Here is a 6,748-nt window from a genome sequence, read left to right on the forward strand (position 1 = left end):
ATTGAGGCCGATTGCGATTCGCTTTTTTTAATCGTTTTTCTTGATGCATCCCATTCTGCGAATTCTAAATTGCGATTCGGTATTTTTCGCAATTTAAAATTCGCAGATTATGTGCTTGATGCATCTGGCAGTATATTCCTGTAACCTTGAGGTCAGTATGGAAATTCTGGCTGTGGAATTCCACCCACCTCCAACCGATAAGATATTGATTAGGGGTTTATGATCTGTCCTAAGTGTAAATTTGGAACCCCAAACATATAATCTAAAATGTTCGATTGCCCAAACACAAGCAAGCAGTTCTCTTTCTATGACTTCATATTTGCGTTCACACTCATTAAGAGTTCTCAAAGCAAATGCTACATTCCACTCCTCAATTCCTTCATTCTGCGACAGTACACTACCCAAACCGTACAAACTGGCATCAACCGTGATGATACAGTCCTTGTTGATGCAAAAAGGTTTGAGTGTGGGGGCCTTTACAATATCACCTTTAATTTCATCAAAAGCCTGATGTTAAAACTCAGTCCAGTCATACTCAAAACCCTGTCTTAACAACTTCCTTAGAGGCTCCATTTTAGTAGCAAAATTTACCACAAACTTGCTGTAGTATTCACACATACCAGCAAATGAAAGAAGTTAATCTTTAGATGTCGGAGTGGGAGCTTTGATAACGGCCTCCACATTTGATTTCTTTGGAATAACCCCGTTAGCAGAAAGAGTATGACCCAAATATTCGACTGACTCCTGAAAAAGTTTGCATTTGTGTGCTTTTAGAGTTAAAGCACTACTCTCTAACCTCCTACACACTTCCTATAAATGACCTTCATGTTCCACTACATTTTTTGAAAATACTAAAATATCGTCCTGACAAAATTTCACATACGTGTTTACATCTCTGAAAATATGAAACATTATCCTTTGAAAGACTGACGCAGTGGATGCTAATCCAAACGGCATGCGTATGTATTGGAATAAGCCTTGAGGTGTTATAAAAGCTGTGAGTTTCCTAGATTCTTCAGTCAATTGAATTTGATGGTAGGCAGATCTGAGATCTAAAGTTGAAAAAAAATTGCACCAGTGAAACTAGCTCATTGATGTTTGGAAATGGGTGGCAATCGATAACAATGTTTGAATTTAAAGCTGTCAGATTTGCACATAACCTCAATTTTTGGTCCGGTTTTCTTACCAAAACTATGGGAGATACCCATTCTGAGGATTCTATTGGCTCTATAATGCCTTCATTCAATAAATCATTTAACATGGTTTTAAGTTCTTCTTTGATATTAATGGGAACTCCCCTGAGTTTTTGTACCACCGGCGTAAAATTTCTCTTTAAGACAATTTTATGTGAGAAATTTTTAAGTTTCCCCAACTTTTCACTGAGCACTGAATTAAAACATTTAATGAGATTACATCCTTTCTCACTATCCGTGGAATTTTTGTCTGTGGAAGTCTCAACTACTGAAACTGTGTCCATCAAACTATCATCACATAAGTATACAGGTTCTTTGGAGCGAGGATTTAAAATAATTCCTAATTTCCATTGATCACACCACCCTAGAACATTGACTCCTTTGAGAGAAATATACAGCTTAATGTTGGCTTTCCTGTTTTTAAATAAAATTTCAACCTGGAAAAAACCAATTATATTAATTCTCGTACCACAAAAACTTTCAGCAATAATGTCAGGTTCCTTCATATTGTCTAACATTTTACAATTGGCTAAGTTGTTACGAAAATAATCTTGAGAAATAATGGTCCACTGGGATCCCGAGTCCACCATAAGATATAAGTCAATTTCACACACCCTGAAAATGCACTTTGGAGACCTGAAATGTAGCTTGAATTGGTTATCTAAAACAGATACTACATAACCTTTCTCATTAACAAATTCGATATCCTTAACAGTATTTACATTTTCTTCAGAAAGTAAAGATACAGCACCCCTATTATGTAACTGAGGGCGTTTATCTCTACACATATTGCTGAAATGACCAATCCTTTTACAGAAAATTGCATTCTCTTTTCAATGCTGGACAACCTGAAAATGAGGCATAATGAGACGTATTGCCGCATCTGTAACACATGCCCTGGTAATTATGGTTAGAAGAGTCATTTTTCCTTCGTAGAGAAACTTGTTTAGATTTGTTAAAGGTAGTCTCCTGTTTAGTCTCTTGTTTTTGTCTGATGACACAAATCTCCTTTTCCATATTTTTCTTTTCTGCATTATTCCTGACAGTGTTCATCCATAGATCTGACTGTTCTTGCGCTTTACCTATAGCAATAGTTTCGCTTAAATTTGGATCACCCATGACCCAAAGTTTATCTTGAGTTTTCTTACATTTAGTGTGAACAATAGTTTGGTCACGTATCATATCGTCGGTCATGGTGCCAACATTGCAGGGTATGCTTAACGACCTCAGAGATGTCAAAAAGTCTTCAAACGATTCATCATCTTTTTGTTATCTAGTGTAAAATTTGAAACTCTTGAGTGCAATGCTTACGTTTGGCTTGAACCTCTTTTCAAGTCTTGCTAAGGTCTCTGTGTAAACATTCAAAGAATCTCCTCCTCCTCCATCTTGTGCAGTAATTTGGGGTAAAGATCTGAAAATTTCTTGGCCTTCTGAGCCAAGACAATATAGAAGGATGCTCTTTTTCCTTTCAGACCCCATTCTTTCCCCATCAATAGCTTTCATATAGTTTATAAATTCTTCTTTCCACCTTGTCCATATGGTCCATAAAGGTGGATCACCTTTAACCAGAAGGAACTTGGCAGGAGGTTCAAATTGCATTTTATATTTTAAGTGTTAACCCGCAATGGAATAAAAATGTGGATAGAGTAAATTGAACTTCAATAACTGATGAGAATAGTGAAGAAATAGGTACTCCAATATGACTGACAGAATATCAATTTGTAACTGTAGAAATCTGTGGTAAATCCTTATGAACTTGTTAAATATTGTGTACAATTTTGCCCAAATTTATTAAATTGTACAGGAAAATATAGTTGTAAAAATAGTTTGTACTTACTTCTTTTCCGAGTAATATTAGCCTGAATATATGAGCAGCAGTGCTGTACACTTGCTGCAAACTCACGGTTCGGTAACCACAGAAACTGAAGTAGCACAAAAACAAAATGGCCACCATGCGTGTGACGTGTCACCTGGGAAGCGTGATGACAGTGGGGCGTCACAGCTTCACAGCGTAGGCCAGGATCCAGGGAAGCGTGATGAAGGTGAGACGTCACAGCGTCACAGCGTAGACCAGGATCCAAAGAGAATGGTGCTTGGAATGCGAGACAAACGTTGGAGCTGCAAGGTATTTACATTCAAAAATAAATCAGCTGCGCTTGTCAAAATTTTCAGCTTGAATGCTTAGAGCCAGGAAACAATTAAAATATGTCGAAGAAGTAAAACAAAATCACGAAATATATTCTTTCAGAAAATGCGTTCAGATATACATATTATTTAAAAAAAAAATGCAAAGAAGTTTAACACGTTCAACATGCATAAATTACAGTTCCAGATACTGCCGCAGATGGAATCAAAGCTCTCATCATATCTCTCAGCCGCAGGTACAATCAATGTACTTTTAAAAGATTTTACATACCATTTGCAGATCGTCAAAGAAAAAATAAATAGTAAATAGTTATGTTCGAACACCACTGAATCTCGTGCTGCACAGTGGTGATTTCCCTCGTCGCCAAAAATTGTTGTAATAATCAATCCATATTTATAAAAATAACTTTTTTATTTGGCAGCACGATATACGTCCTCATGACTGCAAGATCCAGCATCAACTGAACTCTCATAGTAAACTACAACAACTGCAGGACATGTAGAATGTAGAACACCATTGAAACAAAACATGTTGCATGCATTAGCATGCGACCAAATAGCAATACACTTAAAGGTACATACTGTTGTAAGTGAGAATGTAACACTGTCCCTTTCTCGAACACCGCTCTTTTGGTCGAGGCACAGCACCTCTCCCTGTGTCACAGCAGAGCAGAGGCCATTATACCGAACTAGTACCCTGGTAAGTTCATCCTACAGCGTCGCAGGAAATCACGATTTTACTAGAACGGGAACTGTGAAGCATTAAAATAAATAAAAATAAAATCATATAATGTGAGCTGTTCATTTATGGGAAAATCCTAATCATATAGTGTGAGCAGTTAATTTTTGGGAAATCCTAGTCGCACACTATCCAATCATTGCCCACGTGTTATATGTACGGTATTGTTTGGATTCCTTTGCATGGTTAGTGCCTTAGTGCCTGCCCCTCTTCAGTGCACTGCCACCCTGGGCACCCAGCCCTGGCCTCCGAACCCTGCCCTCCTCAGTGCCCTTCCCCTCCTCATGTTACACGATAAACAATTGTATTCTGTGATGCAACGCTGCCTGACAAGCCTTCTTCACACTGCCTGTGGTCCCCACAGCCAGCTCAGCTTGCGGCGTCCTTATTGGATCTTTAAATCATGGACTATGTGCCAGCTTCTCAAAGTACCCAGGAGGCAGCATCTAAATGTCCTAGGAGTATTAGCTTCTTGCGGTGCTACTACTGCAAGCCAATTGATGCTCACACATGTCATCACTGTGCCCATCAGGGCCAGGTCTCTCAGTGCCCACCAGTGTGTCCTTCTTGCATTACCTCCATGGTGGGTTACTCACACTTCTCAGTGATGACAGGCACATGCTGATGAGCTTTGCGGGGGTCAACAGGGGGTAAAAGACATTGTCATTTATAACGCCATCACTTGATTAATGCTTCACGAAGGGGGAAAAAAAGAATTCAATGCCAATAGCTCAAAACAATGTCATTGCAAGACCTATTGCATTGTAAATGCTTGTTACAAACAGAGAGAGAGAGACTTCTAGCAGCTCTACCTCCCTTCATCTGCGATGTAGAATAGCTACACTCTCTGCTTCAAGGTCACTCAACCGGGCTGGTCAGACTTCAATGAGAGTTCTGCAGCAGAATTCTTCACATTGTCATCCTTGGACATTGTATGCATCCCACAATGTATTGTATAGCAGCTTATCGCTCTAAGTTTGTGAAGTGAGAAACATGTACAACCTTGTGTGCACAAGTAACCTGGGCATGCCTGCGATTGCAGCTAAAAGGCATGGTCAAACAGACAAGATGAAATTGTGCTCCCAAAATGTGGTTAAAGCAAAATAGAGTCAATGGTCAATACATGATCTCACAATGAATTACTATTTGTAGCATTACAGGTGCCTAACATAATAAACAAGCATTGGTAACACGACTAGGCCTCGCCTATGAGAGCTATTGGCAATGCCAATGTCTTTAAGCCATGTTATAAAACAGTGAGCCTGCTGTGCAGCATGGCTGAAAATGAAGAAAAAAAGCGATAGGATATGGTCACCGCTGTTTTTTCAGCCCTGATGCTCTACTACATTGCTAAACAAGACATTAACAAAGCCAAAAGCTCTCACATAGACACAATCTATTGGCTTTGCCAATGTTTGTTCCTATAGCCTGCTAATGTATAGTAGCAAAATCAGATGCTGGGTGCAGCTTATATGCTTATACATGCATCTGCAATTATGTTGTTATGGAGTGATGTGATGTGATGAAGATACAGTGCAATAACCCCATTGTACAGTTGCATGGGAATAATGTGACTAATAAAGAGAAATATCAATTGATAATCCCTTGAGATGCCAATCAGGATATTGCCCATTTATTATTCTGTGGCATAATGCACCTAGAGTCCACCTGGAGGCACAGAGGTCATATACACGTTCACTGGGATTTTCTTATTGTATCTAAAACAGCTATCTTTAAATGTTGCCTGTTTGTATTACTTGTTTCATTGGGTCTCAGCTGCATAGTCACATCAACTTTAGAATTTGCTTCATCATATTTTTAAATATCCATGTGTTGTACCACAATGTATTATTATTACTTATCAATGTATCTGTTTCACATGTTTCACCGCCCCTCTTATTCTCTCTCTCTCTCTCTCTCTCTCTCTCTCTCTCTATATATATATATATATATATATATATATATATATATATATATATTACCTACTGGCGCTCGCCAGTAGGTATATATAGTTAGGATTTTTTCTCTATGGGACTTTTGAAAATTCTATGTCTAATAACTTTGGCGTTTGTGGACGGAATCGGCTGAAATTTTCAGGAAAATGGCACATTTTGTTTCTGAGCAGCCCCATAAACTTTGGGGGGGGGTTTCGTCAAGGGGGGGGCCGAGAAAAAAGGGGGGTCCCAAAACGCGTTTTTAACATTGAGTTTTCCATAGGGCGTTTGGCCTCACTTTTAGCTCGAACGGCTGAATGGATTTGCACGAAACTTGGCAAAATTGTAGGGACTGTTAGCCCGATGTGCCTTTGCTGGGTCTCAATATATGTGCTCCAGTGGATTTTGAGAAATTAACGTTTTAAAAAACAGATATATCTGTGACAGCGTCCCGGGTAGCGCTCCGGTTCGTGAACTTTTCGCGTAACGGAGCTTTGCGAAGCGAAGCTGATTGGCTCTCTGGTGTCTGTCAACATTCTAAACAGTCCGGTGCGGCCGCCATCTTGTCTCTCGGTAGGATCGAGAGACAAGAAGAGGAGAAAAACAAAGGGGGAATTTAATGAAAGGGGGCAAGGTAGACCCTTCTTGACCCCCTAGGAATGATGTTGGGGTTATTAAAGGGTCCCGTGGGGCAAATAAAAAAAATGTGATTTTTTGCGGTAGAAGCGCTTTCCGGT

This window comes from Lissotriton vulgaris, chromosome 2_1 (assembly GCF_964263255.1).
Source record: "Lissotriton vulgaris chromosome 2_1, aLisVul1.2, whole genome shotgun sequence".
Taxonomy (NCBI): Eukaryota; Metazoa; Chordata; class Amphibia; order Caudata; family Salamandridae; genus Lissotriton; species Lissotriton vulgaris.